Source organism: Acinonyx jubatus, chromosome B3, assembly GCF_027475565.1.
Source record: "Acinonyx jubatus isolate Ajub_Pintada_27869175 chromosome B3, VMU_Ajub_asm_v1.0, whole genome shotgun sequence".
NCBI lineage: Eukaryota > Metazoa > Chordata > Mammalia > Carnivora > Felidae > Acinonyx > Acinonyx jubatus.
In genome coordinates, this window is record NC_069386.1 from 52,707,168 (window position 1) to 52,727,124 (window position 19,957).

A 19,957-nucleotide genomic window follows, 5' to 3' on the forward strand; every position below is an offset into this window, starting at 1 on the left:
TCATGATTTTCTTAATATTTTCTTTCCTATAGCTTGCTTTACTGTAAGAATACAGTATATAACATATACAAAATACGTATATTGACTGTTTATGTTTTCCATAATTATGCTTCATGTCAGTAGTAGGCTATTAATAGTTTCTGGGGAGAGAAAAGTTATACTCAAGATTTTCAGCTGTGTGTGTGTATGGGGGGGGGGTTGTATGTGTGCCCCTAAGCCCTGCATTGTTCAAGGAAAAATTGTATTGACATCTGGAAGGGTATGTGCCAAATTGTAATTGATTTTTTCTGAGTGTAGTTTTAAAAGTGATTATTTTCTTTTTGTTTATTCAGGTTTTCTGATTACTAAAATGAATATATGTTTTTGTGTATTTCTTGTAGTGAAAAACATATTAAAATGTTGTATTTCAATAAAAAATTGAAGATGATTAGCATAAACTGAGGAGCTTGGGTTTTATACTGTGCAATTTATGCAGTTTGATTTAGGAATTGCACATAAATGGGACTTTGTGGGTTAATGAAGTCTTGTATTTTTTTAAGTTTGATTATTTACTATTCTAATAGTAGTACATTAACTGAATAGAGAAAACAATCACTGAATCCTACCATTCTATCATAATCAGTTCTCTATTTTGTATTTTCTCCCTCTTACGTGTAATATTTTAAATGTACTCATCCCGGTTTAGTCACTCTCTAGCTTTGTGACTTCAGACAATTTACTTAATCTCTTTGTGCCTCAGTTTGCCACTTTGTAAATCAGGGATAATTATAATACGTATGTCATGGTGGTTGGTAGGATTAAATGATTTACTGCATATAAAGTGATCAGAAGAGTGTCTGACACATTTAATAGCTCAGCAAATGTTAGCCATTAGTATTATAGGATCATAGCCCACTAAAACCCTTGGGGTCTAATAGGTTTGGGAATTAAAAGAGTTTTTTGGATATAGGCAAGGTAATAATATAATCTTTCAACAGAGTCCAGTCCTCTTCAAACATATTACTATTTCTGTAGCGAAATGTATGAACATTTTTACCAAATGGGGTAAAGGCTATAAATAGCTTCATGTCAGTTCAGGTAAGGTTTTACCATCAAAAGAGTTTTTGTATTTTGGAATTGCAGTTAAGGAACCCGTAGAATATTTATTCAGTTTTGAGTCCTATTTTAATATTAAAACATACACCTTTTCATGTTATTATATAGCTTTATAATCCATGGTAATTTAAAAATTAAACAATTAAAAAGAAAACAAAATGTTCACTTTTATTTCCTTTGATGATAAAATATGCTAAACCTCCACCAATATCGTTGATTCTATTACATTGTGTAGAATCTTTTCTAGAAGAGACTAACGTCTAACCCAGTTACCTTTTTTTTGTTTTATACTTGAGGGATAAGACATTAATTTATTTTTCTATTTTATTTTGCTTTTTAATTCCAGTTAACATACAGTGTTATATTAGTTTCAGATGTACAATATAGTAATTTAATAGTAACATACCTCACCCTATGTTCATTACATCAAGTGTACTCTTTAATCTCCATCACCTATTTTACCCATCACCCCCCCCCCCGTGTTAACCATCAGATAGTTCTCTATAATTAAGAGTCTGTTTCTTGCTTTGACTCTCATTTTTCCCCCTTGTTTTGTTTCTTAAATTCCACATGTGAGTGAAATCATATGGCATTTGTCTTTCTCTGATTTTGCTTAGCATTATACTCTCTAGCCATATGTTGTTGCAAATGGCAAGATTTCATTCTTTCTTATGGCTGAGTAATATTTCATCACGCATATATATATTTGCATATATATATTTTGCATATATGTGTGTATATATATGTGTGTGTATATATATATATATATATATATATATATCTCACATCACATCTTTATCCATTTCATCAATCAGTGGACACTTGGGCTGCTTCCATACTTTGGCTATTGTAAATAATGCTGCTATAAACATAGGGGTGCATGTATTCCTTTGAATTAGTGTTTTTGTTTTCTTTCGGTAAATACCCAGGAGTGTGATTGTTGTAACTTGGTTTACTACAGTAGTAATTCTTTTAAAGGAGGTGAGTAGAGGCCGCTATGGTACTTTTCTTTTAATATGCCCTTCCATTCTGCAGATGTGGAAACTAGATGGGTATTTACCCTAAGTCATAATATTATTAATTGTAGAACTGTACACTGGAATTAGGTCATTTCCTGTCATAAACTTGGATGTCCAGTCTTTTTGATTCCTGTACTCTTCTGTGTCTACAACACTTACCATGTATCTAAACAGAGGGAAAAAATTTAAACTGTGCCTTAGTCTGAGCTGCTATAATAAACACAGACTTGGTAGCTTATAAACAACGGAACTTTATTTCTCACAGTTCTGAAGACTGGGAGGTCCAAGATCAAGGTGCTAGCATGGTTGGGTCTGGGGAGGACCCTTTTCCAGTTGCAGACTTGTCCATTGTATTCTCATGTGCTGGAAGGAGCAAGGGAGCTCTCTGGGTGCTTTTTTTTAGAAGGATGTAAACTTTACTCATGATCCTTCCTCATGACCTAATCACCTCCCAAACATTTCACCTCCCTAATAGCATCACTTTGGCATATAAATTTGGGGGCGAGGGAGAGACACACAGGCATTCAGACCATAGCAGATGGTATGGTGTTTAAGTGAATGATCTGAAAAATTTCCCTTATATCCTGGCTTGTGTGAAGTCTTACATTTTGCCCCTGTGATTGTTCCACCTGTGTCTTCAGCCATTCCTTTCATACAGACTCTCAATTTCTCTGTCTTAGTTTATTCCTGTATGAATTAGATATAGCCTGAACTTAACAGCAGTCACTTCTTTCATATTTACCTGTTGTTAAATCTTTCCACTATCTCCTCTGTTTTTCTTCACAGTCACAGCATATTTATGGGGGAAGGTGGGTAATGACGATTTCTTGGCCACTGAATTTATGCTGAACAATTCCCAATGGGCCTTTGTTACTTGGCCATTGTTTTATTAATCTCACCTTTTTCTGTTTTCTCATATGTCTTCTTTCTCTTTTTCAAAAGATACCATTGATTTGATTTCTACTTAATTGAAAAAGTGAATAGAGGGGCGCCTGGGTGGTTCATTTGGTTAGTGTCTGACTCTTGATTTCAGCTCAGGTCATGATCCTAGGGTTGTGGGAACGAGACCCCGCATTGGGCTCTACTGAGCCTGGAGCCTGCTTAAGGGTCTCTCTCTCTTCCCTGCCTCCCCTCCCACCCCATCCCTGCTTGTGCCCTCTCTCAGTCTCTCAAAAAAAAAAAAAAAAATAGAGTACAAGCTTGCACATTTTTTTTTTCATTGTCACCATGATGAATCTATTCTTTCATCTTATTTTGTGAACTGGATGGAAGTGAATTCTTTTTGCTTTTCTAGGAATCTTGCTTCCACACAACTTTTCGTCTTGGATCACTTTGATTGTTAAGTGTAGTGGTTGGGTAATAATAAATCTAAAAGTGATGGAAATTGCTCAGTTTTTCTTTGTAAGCTTTATCATCATCATACTTAAATCTTAAAGTTGTTTATAATACATGTTTCTAATTTATTATTTATACCCACTAGTCAGCACAATTCTTTAGATTACTCTTTACTGGATCTCACTTTGTCCTGAGGCTCTGCTTTGCCTATTATTTCCCTTTCTAGCTTTAGAGTCTCTTTGTCCAATCCATCCTACATAGGGCTGCCAGAATAATTTTCCTAAAACTTTTTTTGAACCCACTGCTATTAAACCTAAACAGTGGAGGAGAGAGCATGTGCTATTGGCCTTTGCACTCTGCATTGTGCCAAGCAAAGTGAATTGAACTTGTGCTGAATAAATGTTTGAATGGATCACCGTTTGCTCAAAACATTGAATGACTTCCAATTGTCTGCAGGATAAAGTCCAAACTCTGCTTTCTGGCTTTCAAACCTTTCACGTTGTGCATCTTCAACCTTACTTCAACCTTGTTTCCTCTGTAGTTTACCATGCTCAGGCACAATTCTGCATGTTCTTCCTTTTCCTTGATAGTCTTGTCAGAGCCTATTGACATGTTTGCTTTTAGCTGGGCCCTGTCCTAATCTTTGGTGGTATGGTAATGAAAACAGAAGACAGTCTGTTTTCTTGGAGCTGACATTGAGGATGAGAGGGGAGGAAAAGCACAGTAAATAAATTATCAGGTGGTAGTGAGTGGAATGAAAAGGAATAAAACTGGATAAGGGGTGAGAATGGTAGAAGGTGGTTGCTATTTTAGGTGGTCAGGGAAAGATCTCTTTGGGTGTCCTAGAACGAGGGACTAAACCATGCAGTTATAGAAGTGAAGAGCTTTCTGGGCAGAAGAAACAACGTGTGCAAGACCCTGAGGTGGGAACATGTTTAGCTTGTTTGAATGATGAAGACTTGTGTGCCTAGAGCAGAATGAATAAGGAGGAGTGATAGATTAGAGAGGTAGTGGGGAGCTAGACTGTGCTCCAAACAAATGTCTTTCATTGAAGAGGCCTTCCGCGACTGCATCACTTTGTTTGTTGATTTCAAGCTTCTCTGAACCTGTATAGCGACTATGGAAGTTGCTTTCCAATTATTTTTTTATTGTGTTCCACAGTAAAAAATGTATTTTGCATCAATAATTAATACATAAATAAATGTATTTTGCGTACATGTTATATGTGTGTGTTCTGTGTGCATATTTATGACTGGAACAACAATTTCATGAAACATGGCTTACTTTTACTATATTTGCTATATGGTGATACTTTTAAAAATGTTGACTTTAACCTGCTAAATGATTTCACAGTCTGCTAAAGGGTCATGACCTACAGCTTGGAAAACAGTGATCTACGGTATAAGCCCACTTAAGAAAAAGAATCACAACCACTCTTATTATAATCCACATATCCTTTCAGGTTATGAAATATCTTCAGTTAAAGAACATGGTTTCAATTATTTTGTGTATGTGTTTTTAGTGTTTGTTGTACTGCTGAATAGAGAGGACTTGTTTAATTTGGCAAATAGCTATTGAGTGGGATACTAGAAACTGCTGAATACTAAAATACACATAAGAATGAGATAAATGCTTCCTGACTTCCTAAGGCTTGCAGGAGAGGAGAGCTTGTAAACAAATCCTTGTAATAGAGTGGAATCCATATATTTATGGAAGTAGGTTCAGGGCACAATGAGAAAATAGAGAAATGATTAATTCTTTTTGCTGAGAAGGGCAACAGGAGCTTGTTGGAGGAGGTAATGTCTGAACTGAGTTTTGAAGAAAGAATATGAATACATGGTGAGGTAATTTGGGGTAAGGAGACTTCTTAGGTAAAATAACATAAAGGAATGATGTCACAAGACAGAATAGTATGTAGGGGTAATTATAGGTAACTGTATTATTGGAGTATAAATGCAAGTAGGAAGTGGTGAGTTGATGAAGCCACAGTGATGCACGGGCCAGATCCAGAAAAGTCTGAAATGCTTTGTAGGAAGTTGCTACATGGGAAGTAGAGATACCATCTCTCAGTAAGTCCAGTACAGCCAGTTTTTCCCCAAGTGATGAAATATATTGCTATTTCCTCAATTGTGCCCTAGTGGAAGTTGGCCTACATTTATGGGCTATGTTGTACCAAATAAACTTTTTTATATATTAAATTTTCACCCATTGCAATGTTAAATTGACTCTATAAGAAGCATTTGAGAACAGAGACCCACTGAGGAGATGGGAGATTCCCATTTCAGGGTAATTCTGGGCTTTATGTTTATGAGTGGAATGGTAGGTGGCCAACTATTTATTTTTCACTTCAAGTTAAATATACATATAATTAAAGTCTGTATTTGATAGGTGATTGGAATACATGACTGTATGTTCTAGGAAGATATTTTGATAAATTTAGCCAAACCCCAGTTTAACACTTTATGACAATGTCCAAAATACAGAAATTTCAAATAAACTGGGAAGAATATTTGTAATGTATATAATAAACAAGAAATATATATATAATGCACTCCTACAAAGAAACAGTGACATAGAAAAACAAGGAATACAAACTGGCAGTTTCAGACGAGAAGACGTAAGTGGCCAATAAATATTTGGTAAGTTATGCAATCTCATTAGTAATATGAGAGCTACATATTAAAGTTAGGCAAAATTTTAAAAGCTTGCTAATATTAAAATTGACTATATTGTGAGGAAATAATAAATATTATATAAACTGTTGGGAATATAAGTTGGTTTGGGGATGTAAATTGAAGTGGGCAATTTGTTAGTATCTGTTAATTTAAAATGGTATTCCCAACAAGTCTATTGCCTGTTGTCTGCACTAGAGAAACACTATTACATGTGCATAAGGAGGCATATACAAGTTTGTTCATTGCAGCAGTTTATAATGATAAAAAATCTGGAAAAATAAAACTGGTCGTAATAGTAAAATAACCAAGTAATTGGTATATTCATACTATGGAATAAAATGTCATTTGAAGAAATGAACACGGCATATACTGAGCGATAAGTTGCAGAACAGTATATATACTATGTTATTAAATATATACATCAGGAAAAAACCAGAACAGTGCTGTATTTTGGAGGGGCAGGTAGGTATATATGCGTGTAAATGTGAAGAATATGGTCTGGTAAGGTAAATCCTGAACTGGTAGTAAAGTGCTTAACTCTTGGGTGATGGATAGAGGATTGGGTTTGGACAGTAGAGATAAGGAGGGACGATTGAAGGGAGTTTTTCAGTAATCTTTGGAACTTAAAAATTAGAATATTAATTATAGTGTATATTTAAAAAATCATTAAAATAATGATGATCAGTTGACAATAGGATTGACAATAGTTGGGATGGAAGGAAACCAGTTAAAGGGGTACTTGATTAACATAGGCATGAGAGGGGCACCTAGGTGGCTTAGTCCGATAAGCCTCTGACTTCGGCTTAGGTCATGATCTCACAGTTTGTTGGTTGGAGCCCCACATCAGGCTCTGCTGACAGCTTAGAGCCTGGAGCCTGCTTCGGATTCTGTGTCTCCCTCTCTCCCTGCCTATCTCCTGCTCATACTCTGTCTCTCATAAATGAATAAAGGTTAAAAAAATTTTTTTAAAGTAGGCATGAGAATGCAGTGGCAAAGACAGTGGAGAGAAGAGGACTAATTTATAAATGACGTGAAGGTAATTTCACAATGTGTATCAACATTACAATTGTATTTACTTTTGTCTCAATCCTACTTCAGGGAATTTATCCTACAGTTATATGAAATGAAGTGATATATTTACACAGTTCTTAGTTGCAGTGTTGTTTGTAATAGTGATAGTGTCCAGCCATAATAAACTAAGACCTATCCACACAACGGCATACTAAGCAGCTGTACAAAAAATGAGGAAGCTGTCTATGGACTAATGGGAAAAGATCTCCTGGATGTGTTAAGTAAAAAAGCCAGTGGAGAACAGTGTATGTAGTAATGCTACCATTTGGTAATAATAGAAATAGTGGAAGGATACTAATGAAACTAGTAAAGGTGATTATTTGTGGCTGTGGGGAAGGGTAATAGTGTAAGTGCTTCCATTGAGACTTTCAATGCATACATTTCTGTGTTTGGATTTTTGAGCTATATAAAACTGTTGCCTATTTGAGAAAAAAGAAATTAAGAGAAAAAGAGATGTGAAGTAGACCCTATAGTCTTCGATGACCAATTGTATGTAGAGACATGAGGGAAGGAGGAAGTTAAGGGTAGCTCTCACATTTCTAATTCAGGGAGGTAAAAAAGGTCATAGCAACATCAGGGAGTATAGGAGGAAGATTAGGGTTTGGCCTGTGCATGGGAAGTTCTGGACTTAATATCCAGATGAATCCTTACTACTTCTTAGTTTAGTGTTTGTGTATGTATTTGTGTGTGTAATTTATGTGCTTTAGATAAGGAACTTGAGCTTATTTTAAACATGAATATTAAATAATCATCAATAAATATTTTTTATCCTTAGATTACATTTCTGTTTTAGGTTTTATGGAGAACAGCTTTGTAATGACTTCATAATTTTACAGTTAAATAGGGACACTGGGATGCACAGATAGAATATAGATAGAGAAATAGGGAATGTAGATCTGATAAATACAAAGCTTCTATGGGAATTAGGAACTTAATTTATTAGCATGGTTCTGATTTAATCACATCTTTTGGTATCAGAAATTCAAAGAAATAAACATAGCTTTGTATAAGGATGTGATCTTTAGGGTACCTGAGATTATACTGTAATATTTAAAACAATATTAAAACTGGTTTAGACAAGTTTATAGTAGAGCATGAAAGTTATTTTTTATATAGCATGCTTGGGAGTAAATGTATATTATGTAAGACAAGGAAGTTTAACCTTAATGGAGAAAAGGAGTCACAACATTCTGGGTACTGCCTAAAACAAGTTCATGCTATGTAATTTGGTATTTAAAATTTATTTGAATGAGTTATATTTCAGAATCTAATTTTGAGGCCCTAATTTATCCATACACCTTTTACCTGATTTCTGTTTGGCTAGAGTAAAAAAATAAAACGGGAGCACGGGTAAATCACATACATGCCAGGACTTGCAGATGAATGTAGTAAATCATCTCTAGGTTTATGTTAATAAGGACTTGGGTGTGGAATAGCAGTACAATAGAGCTGCTAAGTAATTCTTACGTGAGATTTAAAATTTTAACCGTTTTATATCTGAAGAAAAGACATCTTCTTCTAAAAATAACAAATAATGTTCTCTATATAATCCTGTAACACTTGGAGATGGTTTTGCTTTAGTGAGGGTGAAACTGTTCTGTCACCTCCAACCTATGCTTACTCCTTAACCCCTTGCCTTTCTCAGCACCACAGTCCTCTGGAGCTTTAGGAAACAATTTGAGAAATGCTGGATTGGGGTGGGCTACAGTTTGGGCATGGATGGATTCTTACCTCATATATGTTTGTTTGTTTGTTTGTTTTGTTTTTAGCACACAGCACAAAATTTTATTCATAGAGTAAAAGGAATACATGAATAGATGTAAGATGTTCCTAGATGGTAAGTTTGAAGTTATAAATAAACCAATTCTTTGTTCATTAATTCAGTATACATTTTTCTCTTAAGCCTCAAAGATCTCATCCACTCATTTGGCTTTTAATGCCATTTTATATGCTGATGAGTCCTAAAAGTGTACTTATAGCCCTGACCTCTCTTTAAAAAAAAAAAAAAAAAATGTTCATTTATTTTTGAGAGAGACCAAGTGCAAGTGGGGGAGGGGCAGAGAGAGGGCAAGGGCGGGGAGACACAGAACCCTAAGCAGGCTCCAGGCTCTGAGCTGTCAGCACAGAGCCCAGTGTGGAGCTTGAACTCATGAACCACAAGATCATGACCTGAGCTGTAGTCAGATGTTCAATCACCTGAGCCACCCATGCGCCCCAATGACCTTTCTTTTTGTACAGCCAAGTTCTCATTGGACATTTTCACCTGGACGACTTACAAGCCAAAACTTAACTCTTATTTTTCCACCTAAAGCGGATCCTATTCTAGAGTACCATCTCTATAAGTGGCACGTCTATCTACCCATTTTTTAAAAAACTTATTTAAATCCAAGTTAACATGTAGTGTAGTATTGGTTTCAGGGGTAGAATTTAGTGGTTCATCACTTACATATAATACCCAGTGCTCATTCCAACAAGTGCCTTCCTTAATGACCATCACCCATTAGCCCTTCCCCCCACCTCCCCCCACCCCCCACAGCAACCCTCAGTTTGTTCTCTGTATTTAAAAGTCTTATGATTTGCCTCCCCGTTTTTATCTTATTTTTCCTTTCTTTCCTCAATGTTCATGTTTTGTTTAACTTCCACATATGAGTGAAATCATATATTTGTCTTTCTCTGACTTATTTCACATAGCATAATACACTCTAGTTCCATCCACGTTGTTGCAAATGCCAAGATTTCATTCTTTTTTTTTTTAATTTTTTTTCAACGTTTTTTATTTATTTTTGGGACAGAGAGAGACAGAGCATGAACGGGGGAGGGGCAGAGAGAGAGGGAGACACAGAATCGGAAACAGGCTCCAGGCTCTGAGCCGTCAGCCCAGAGCCTGACGCGGGGCTCGAACTCACGGACCGCGAGATCGTGACCTGGCTGAAGTCGGACGCTTAACCGACTGCGCCACCCAGGCGCCCCTGCCAAGATTTCATTCTTTTCAATTGCTGAGTAATATTCCAGTGTGTGTATATGCACGCGCGCATACACACACACACACACTAGAATGTTACTTGGCAATCACACACACACACACACACACACACACACACGAATGTTACTTGGCAATCAAAAAGAATGAAATCTTGCCATTTGCAACACACACATCTTCTCTATCCATTCATCTGTCAATGGACCTTTGGGCTCTTTAAATAATTTGACTGTTGTTGATAGTGATAGTTAAATAATTTGACTATTGTTGACAATGTTATAAACATTGGGGTGCATGTGCCTCTGCACATCAGCATTTTTGTATCCTTTGCATAAATACCTAGTAGTGCAGTTGCTGGGTTGTAGAGTATTTCTATTTTTAATTTTTTTGAGGAACCTCCATATTGTTTTCCAGAGTGGCTGCATAAGTTTGCATTCCCACCAACAGTGCATAAGTTCTTTTTCTGCATCCTCACCAACATCTGTTGTTTCCTGAGTTGTTAATTGTAGCCATTCTGACAGGTGTGAGGTGGTATCTCGTTGTGGTTTTGATTCGTATTTCCTGGATGATGAGCATCTTTTCATGTCTGTTAGCCCTCTGGATGTCTTCTTTGGAAAAATGTTATTCATGTCTTCTGCCCATTTCTTCACTGGATTATTTGTTTTTTGTATTTTGAGTGTGATGAGTTTTTTTTTATAAATTTTGGATACTCTTTATCCAATATGTTATCTGCAAATATCTTCTCCCATTCCATCCATTGCCTTTTAGTTTTGTTGATTGTTTCCTTCGCTGTGCAGAAGCTTTTCATCTTGCTGAGGTCCCAGTAGTTCCATTTTTGCTTTTATTTCCCTTGCCTCCAGAGACAGGTCTAGTAAGAACTTGCTGTGGCTGAAGTCAAAGAGGTTGCTGCCTGTTTTCTCCTGTAGGATTTTGATGGTTTCCTGTCTCATATTTATAGGTCTTTCATCCATTTTGAATTTATTTTTGTGTGTGGTATAAGAAAGTGGTTCAGTTTCATTCTTCTGCATGTTGGTGTCCAGTTTTCCCAGCACCATTTTCTGAAGAGACTTTTTTTCCATTGGATATTCTTTCCTGCTTTGTTGAAGATTAGTTGGCCATTACATTTGTGGGTCCATTTCTGGGTTCTGTATTTCTCATATAACTTTGATGTGTCCAGTTGAGTGAAAGGATGGTAATATCCCAGTATATAGAAATTAAGCATTAGTGGTTCTTAATCAAGTATATTTTACCTCCAGGGGACATTCAGCAATATGTAGAGACTTTTTTTTTGATGTCATAAAATGGGGGACAGGGTGGTGGTACTGGCATCTGATGGGTAGAGACCAGGGATGCTGCTAAATGTCATACAATGCATAGAAAAATCTGTGACAAAGTCGCAGTATGTCAGTACTGAGAGAAATACTTGGTTAGTTGAATACTACCTATATATGTAACACTGTTACAAAGTACTTATGGGTGCAAATGGCACTAAAAGAAAACCTTGTCTATATCCACAAGAAACTTATAACCTAGCTAAAGCATCTTAAACTTAGTAAGTTTGTGGCCAAACTCTTAAAAATATTTTTTAATGTAAATTTATTTTTGAGAGAGTAAGAGAGAGAGAGAGACAGAGACAGAGCGCAAGCAGGGGAGGGGAAGATAGAGAGGGAGACACAGAATCTGAAGTAGGCTCCAGGCTCTGAGCTGTCAGCATAGAGCCTGACGCAGAGCTCAAACTCAGGATCTGTGAGATCATGACCTGAGCTGAAGACAGACGCTTAACCAACTGAGCCACTAAGGCGCCCCAGGAAATACTCTTTATCTGTGCTGTCCAGTATTATAGTCTTAAGCCACATAGGGCCATTGAACACTTGAAATGTGGCTAGTGTGATTGAGGTACTGAAGTTTGGTTTGTTTGTTTGTTTTGAGAGAGAGAGAGGAAATGTGAATGGGGGAGAGGCAGAGAGGGGGACAGAGGATCCAAATCTGGCTCTGCGCTGACAGCCGCAAGCCCGATGGAGGGCTTGAGCTCATGAACGGTGAGATCATGACCTGAGCTGAAGTCGGAGGCTCAACTGATGGAGCCACCCAGGTGCCCCAGGGTACTGAAGTGTGTGTTTGTTTGTTTGTTTGTTTTGAAAGAGCATGAGCAAGGGAAGGGCGGAGAGAGAGGGAGAGAGAATCTCAAGCAGGCTCTACACACTCAGTGCAGAGCCTGATGTGGGGCTTGAACTCACAGGTCATGACCTGAGCCGAAATCAAGAGTCGGACTCAACCTGCTGAGCCACCCAGGCACCCCTGAAGTTTTAATTAAATAGCCATATGCATCATAGTAGTGCAGTTCTATAGGACATACTTGGGCAGAATGAAATTGATACCACATGGCAGGAAAGAAACGTATGAAAGGCTGAAAAGTAAAGTGACACATATTTGGAAAATAAAAATGAATCTTAACTGCATAAAACAGAACGTCTAATGGATTAAAAGACAAGGCAATAGCAGAAGGGGAATAAAGGGTTCTAGGTTCTGAGGTCTTTGTATTATATAGAAGGAGGGTCAGTTTTAAAAATATCCTTTGTATGGGAAACTTTAAATATGTAAAAGCAAAGGAGAGTATAATGAAACCCCCATGTATTTATGTATTCATTGGCCAATGATGATCAACTCAAGACTAAAATGGTTTCTTACATATTCCTCTTTATTTTATTTTATTTTATTTTATTTTATTTTATTTTATTTTATTTTATTTTATTTCATTTCATTTCATTTCATTTCATTTCATTTTATTTTATTATTTTTTTATTTTATTTTGAGAGAGCAAGCTCACTAGCAGGTGGGGGGAGAGAGAGAGAGGAAATCCCAAGCAGGCTCCTCACCATCAGTGTGGAGCCCAATGTGGGGCTCGAACCCACAAACCATGAGACCATGCCCCGAGCAAAAACCAAGAATTGGACGCTTAACTGACTGAGCCACCCGGTTGTCTCCCTCATTATTTTAAAAGTGATCCCAAGTATCACATTATTTAATCTATAAATATATTGTTTTTATCTCTAAAAATACATAAACTTAAACTATAATACAATTATCCAGAAAAATATAAACATAATTCCTTAATATCATTACGTATTTAGGCAGTGTTAACATTTCCTCCATCTCCAAAATGATGTTTTTTCTTTTCTTTTTTAGAGAGAGTGAGCTTGAGTTGGGGGAGGGTAGAGGGAGGGAGGGAGGGAGAGAGAGAGAGAGAGAGAGAGAGAGAGAGAGAGTATGAATCTCAAGCAGGCTCCACACCCAGTGCAGATCCCAATGATTATGACCTGAGCTAAATCAAGAGTCAGACATTTAGCTGACTAAGCCACCCAGGCTCCCCACAACTGCTGATGGTTTTGTTTTTTTAATGCAACATTCACATTTATTGAAATATCTTATGGAACAAAAAAGGGGAGTACTGAACATCTAACAACTGTAAACTTTCTCAGGTATTTCTTTATCCAAAATGATTTTTTTTTTTTACCAACTTAATTTTTTAGGTCATAATAATTTTTTTAGGTCAGTTTTAGGTTCACAGCAAACTTGAGGGGAAAGTATTTTCCATACACCATCTGCCCCCATACATTGCATAACCTCCCCCATTATCAGTATCCCCACCAGAGTGGTACATTTGTTACAATTGATGAACCTACACTGACACATCATCGTCACCCAAAGTCCATAGTTTACATTATGACTCATACTAATGTTGTATGTTCTATGCATTTGGGCAAATGCATAGTGACATGTGTTCATCATCATGGTACCATACCGAGTATTTTTACTGCTCCATAAAAAAAAGATTTTAAAAATTTACATTTAGTTTCTTCAAATTGTAATCCAAACAGGGTCCACACATTGCCATTGACTGATGCTTGCTTAGGTCTTTATTTATTTTTTTAATGTTTATTTCTTTAAAAGTTTGTTTTTAACGTTTATTTTTGAGTTAAATCTTGAGCGGGGGAGTGGCAGAGAGAGAGAGAGAGGAAGTCACAGACTCGGCAGCAGGCTCCAGGTTCTATGCTGTCAGCACAGAGCCCGATGCAGGGCTTGAACTCACGGACTGCAGGATCATGACCTGAGCCGAAGTTGGACGCCCAACTGACTGAGCCACCCAGGCGCCCCTTTAATGTTTATTTATTACTCAGAGAGTGCAAGCGGGACAGAGGATTAGAAGCAGGCTCCTAGCATACAGCAGAGAGCCTGATGTGGGGCTCAAGTGCAGGAACCGCATGATCTGAAGTCAAGAGTCAAACTCTTAACTGACTGAGCCGTTTAGGTGCCCCTGCTTAGGTCTTTTAAAGCAAGATTTTGGTTAACTCTAGACTTTTAATGCATGGTATAATTCTTAGGGAACCACTGCAAGAACAAAAATAGAGGCTGTAACTTCCAAATCAGTAGAAGAAATAGATAAAATGTTAAAAAAGAATCAGTCCAAAAGAAGACAGAGAAAAGAAACTGAACAGGTAACAAATGGAGAGAGCACAAAATTAGATGCTAGATTTAAACCTAGTTAAAGGTAAAAAGTAAATAATTGCACAGGTATCTTCCTAGCCTAAGGCATCATCAGTTGTTGCCTCCAATAATTTCCTAAGTAGTATTCCCGCCTCAATTCTTGCCTCCCTCTATGTACTACCCATATAATAACAGGAGTAGTTTTAAAAAAATGTAAATCAGCTCTTTTCTGCCATCTTTCTGTGCCACCGTAATGATGCACATAAATGTCCTGGCAGATTCTCTCAAGAGTATTAACAATGCCAAAAAGAGAGGCAAACACCAGGTTCTTATCAGGCCATGCTCCAAAGTCATAGCTGTGATGATGAGGCATGGTTACGCTGGCGATTTTGAAATCGTTGATGATCACAGAGCTGGGAAAATTGCTGGGAACTTCATGAGCAGGTTAAACTGTGGAGTGATCAGCCCCAGATTTGATGGGCAACTCAAAGATGTAGAAAAATGCAGAATAATCTCCTGTCTAGCCAATTTGCTTTCATTGTACTAACCTCAGCTGGCATCATGGACCATGAAGAAGGAAGATGAAACACACCGGAGGGAATATCCTGAGATTTTTTTCTAGGGATATAATACATATGTGCAAATAAAATGCCTCAATGGACATATATATATATATACACATACGCATGCATATAAATCATATCACAACACTCTCCTGTTGAAAACATTCCAACAACTTCCTGGTAAATTCAGTGAAGTCCGTACTTAGTAGTGCCTATAACACCCTACATGATGTGGTCCATTTCTGTTTCTGTGACTGCATATCCTGCTATCATTTTTCACTCAAGCTTAGGGCCCTTAAACTTGCTGTGCCATCTCCCTGGATCACCAGGAGCAGTCAGAATTCTTAGTTCTTAAAAAAAAGCAGCTTAGTTCTAAAAACCAGAAACCACCTCTGGTTAATTTAGCAGAAAAGGAATTTGTCACAGGAAGAAACCACCACTGTCAATGGAATCTGCTTCCATTCTTGCCATAATGGATTCTATATACTTGCTGCTTTTTTATGCATTTATTTCCTAAGTTATAGTCCATCCTGGACGTTTCTTTATTGGAGTGGAGGTCATGTAACTGCACCCTAGCTGCGTGGAAAGCTGGAAAAGCAAATATTTAGCTTCACTAGTAGGTAGAAGTTTCTGGCTTCTTTCAGGACTCATCAGAGGGGAATTCCTTGGACATATGAAGATGTTTTGATGCTGAGCCAAAAGAGTGACCTGTCCTTTATGATGCTATTCTCAGGAATCCTTCCTTGCTTTGCTTCCTCCCTTAATTCACATTTCTACTCAAATGTCCTCTCCTCGAAGAGGCCTTTCCTTAGACTTTGTCTAAAATGGTGATTCCCCATCTCTAATCCAGTATTTTCTCTTTTCTTATTCTGCCTTACATTTTCTTCATAGTACCACTGTTACTGATTGATTAATTGGTAGCCTCTTCCCCAGGAACACAAGCTCCATGAGGGTAGGGACTTGTTTTTGTTTACCTTTCTGTTGGCACACATATGCTTAGTAAACATTTGTTTAATGAATGAAGGGAAAACATAGATAATGCTATAAATACCTGAGAAAATTTAAAGGGAAGGATTATTGAGGAATTAGCTCATTTAAGGAAGGTTTATTGGAGGGATGCTTGGGTAGCTCAGTTGGTTGAGCATCTGACTTCGACTTTGGATCAGGTCATGATCTTGCAGTTTTGAGTTTGAGCCCCACATTGGGCTCTGTGCTGACAGTTCGGAGCCTGGAGCCTGCTTCAGATTCTGTGTCTCCCTCTTTCTCTGTCCCTTCCCGGCTCATTCTCCCACCTTCCCTCTTTCAAGAATAAATGAACATTAAAAAAATTTTAAAAGAAAGTTTATTGGAGAAGAGAAATTTTTAAAATGGGCTTTGATTGGAGGATTTGGAGAGAAGGAAGGTAGCTATCTAAACTGGGCAAATAGCATGAGGGAAGGCATTGGGTATGGAGTAAGGTGGACACGTATCGAATAAGAATTGTTTAGAATCTGATGGCTATCAGGGTCCTTTATGAGGTGGGAATTGAGAAAAGTGGACAAGGTGAAGGTGTGAGGTTACAGCAGGTGATAGAGGGCCTTTAATAATAAGGTGGTCTTTTACTTGCTAGAGAGTAAAAGATGACTAGTGTTTTTTTTTTTTTTAATTAAAAATAAACTGGTATTTTCACATAGTATTATGCAGGCGTAAAATAGAATGAGGTAAATCTCTGGAGAATTTTCTGGGAAATATATTAAGTGGAAAAAAAAAAAGCTAAGTGCAGAACAGTGTATGTAGTATACTCTCTTGGTATATGAAGTGTGTGTGTGCGAGTAAGAATATATATACTAATTTGTTTATGTTTCAAAAAGAAAAACTGAAAAGCCAAACCAGAAATTAATAAAATGGTTACCTTGGGGTGGGGAAGAGGGAGGGAGAGGGAATGATGTGAAGGAAATAGGAATGGAAGTGAGATTCCTGTTTAGTTTTGACTTTTGAATTATGTAAATATTTTACACATTCAAAAATTACAATTAAATGAAAATAAAAACAATCTCTAAAATTGGGAACAAACTTAAAAAAATGAACCTATTGTATATCAAAATAGTTCTTTAAATACATGGAGAAAAACACACTCAAGTGACTTTTGAGCTCTATATCAAATGGCATATATGCTAAGGACAAAAAGAACTGCAGAGAAATCTTAAACCTCATTCATTTTATTGCTAGTTGTAATGTTGATGTTTTTATTCTGATACCATTGGATACATGTTTAGGTTAAAGCCAATAAATAAGATTGTATGCTTATATGTTAGAAGTCAATAGAAATACAAAATCAAAGGAGCTAGGCAAAAAAGGATATTTATAATGTTGAACTTGAATTATAAATGTCAGTATGAATTCAGGATTTAAAATATGTATATTTATTTTTAAATTTTTTAAAATGTTTATTCATTTTTGAGAGACACAGAGAGATAGAGCATGAATGGGGGAGGGGCAGAGAGAGAGGGAGACACAGAATCTGAAGGAGGATCCAGGCTGTGAGTTGTCAGCACAGAGTCTGACATGGGCTCGAACTCACCAACCATGAGATCATGACCTGAGCCAGTCAGACGTTTAACTGACTGAGCCACCCAGGCACCCCAAAATATCCATATTTCTTAATTCCATCCATATATATATTTCTTTCTTAGATGTGTCCTCTGAAAGGATTTTGAAAGTGTGTCACTTTCATAGATAATAAGTACTTGTATTACCTCAGTTTTGTTCTTTAAATACTTTATTGAAGAAATGACTGGTTCCAGGACTGAGGCAGGAAACGTACATAGTGAACCTAGGACAATTTGTGCCAGAAGCAAGAAACCTTTCAAAGACACAAGAAAAGCCTACCTGAAGAGGCTCTTTTTGGCCAAAATTGAGACAATTTGAACATAAAAAAGAATAAGGAGAATAATTTGAAACAATATATAATAAAAAAAACAAATGGAGATGGCTATTACCTATTCTTTACTCTGAAGATTGGTAATTTAACAATTGAATTGTCTTTTTTGGTAGAAATTTGCATGGTGCCAAAGTAACACTCCACAGAATACTAGTTGGTCTCAAAACAATAAAACTTTACAGTGGAAGGATCAGGCTTATTACCAGCTTTGTTATTAATCTTGGCATCACTAACAATGAGCCAAAAAATATGTGCATCCTGATGTGATTCAATATCAAATAGACTGCATCAACTGAAGTATTTTTTTAATGTTTATTTATTTATTTTGAGAGAGAGAGAGAGCAGTGGAGGGGCAGAGAGGGAGAGAGAGGGAGAGAGAGAGAGAGAGAGAGAGAGAGAATCTCAAGCACATTCTGCACTGTCCACACAGAGCCTGACATGGGGCTCGATCCCACTAATCATGAGATCGTGAACTCAGCTGAAATCAAGAATTGGATGCTTGACCGGCTAAACCACCCAGGCACGCCTGAAGTAATTTTGTAGAACATTTAAAATCTGAATTTAGTCGGACTTTTCAGACTTTCAGTTTATAAGTAATATGGGAGATGAAAGAAATTAAACACCACCTTAGATGAAGCAATCAGAAAAATACAGAATGTGAGATATAGATGAACTGGCCATTTAATGTCATAGGAGAGGAAAACAAGGGTAGCGGGGGGGGGGGGGGGGCGGGGAGGAGGAAACTGTCCGAGCATATAATTAATCTAGAGATATAACAACCAAATGCAGTATGTGCCAGCTGTAAAGTACATTTTTTTTAGAAAGGAGTAGGATGAAGCAAGATGGCCAACTTTTAATTTAGAATGTGGGTGATGGGCATATGGGTGTGTGTGTTTGTGTATATACACACATATATTCATTTATATGCATACATATACACTTTTCTATATTTAAAAGATTTTATAATAAAAACTTAAAAATATTTTCCTGTTTATGGACACTTAGGTTGTTTGTAGTTTCTTTTTCTTCAATTACAAATAATGTTTCTGTAAACGTTCCTATACATGCTTCCTTTCCTTGTGTACATGTTAAGGAGATAGGGTAACTTTCTAGTAGTGGAATCCTGGATCAGGGTAGACGTACCTTCAACTCTGCTAAATATTGATAATTTGTTCTTCAAATGGTTGTATTGATGAGGTTTTTAGACAAGAGAATTATTAAATGTATGTCTTCCCTATTAGGTGATGAATTCTTTGAGTATAGGTACCATGTAGAGACTCATATAGAAATGTTTGAGTTGAACGAACTTGTATTTTAGTGGGACTGCCTGGTAGCAGGATGAGAAATTAGGATTAGGTCAGCTAAGAGGGTATTGTGATGTTTAAGGTATGAGGCAGTGAGTGTGTAAGACTGGAGGTAGTAGAGAGGAAGGGATGAATATTAGAAATCTTGGAGAGAAAGGATTGAAGTATATGTGCTTTTATTGTCAGGTAGGATATTGATGATTCACTGTTGTGACTTCTAATACCCAGTAGTTTGTTGGCTTCACTTTATACTAAACAGGTAAGTTATGCTTCCCTATTAACTCAAAACCATCTACTGACCTAGTAGAGTTCTAGCCTTTTCTTCATCCTCTGCTTGCACTCTTTTTAAGCCTCAGTCTTTTCCTGGGATAAAGATATTGATTTAAAAGAGACTAGTAGTTGAATGGGGTAAAGGGGCAGTGGGTTGCAAAGATGGAAGAATTTATGTAGTAATATGGGTAGAATTTGTGGGTAGCTTCATTCCCAAGTCAGTTTGTGAAGTCTTCCTAG

General features: G+C 37.0%; 1 protein-coding gene and 1 pseudogene across 9 annotated transcripts in view; both read left to right on the forward strand.

Annotated features, from left to right (window-relative positions):
• GABPB1 (GA binding protein transcription factor subunit beta 1) overlaps nucleotides 1-19,957 on the forward strand; it is a 68,904-nt gene that overhangs the window by 4,923 nt on the left and 44,024 nt on the right. Inside the window, exon 1 of one of the 9 annotated variants that reach the window (XM_053224032.1) lies at nucleotides 17,003-19,706. The exons of 7 other annotated variants lie outside the window; for them this stretch is intronic. The gene's annotated coding sequence lies outside the window, so the exon portion shown is untranslated. Of the gene's footprint in view, nucleotides 1-17,002; nucleotides 19,707-19,957 lie in introns of those variants that run through there. One more of the 9 variants, XM_053224030.1, reaches the window with a different exon arrangement.
• Nucleotides 13,561-16,865, forward strand: LOC113601810 (40S ribosomal protein S15a-like; annotated as a pseudogene).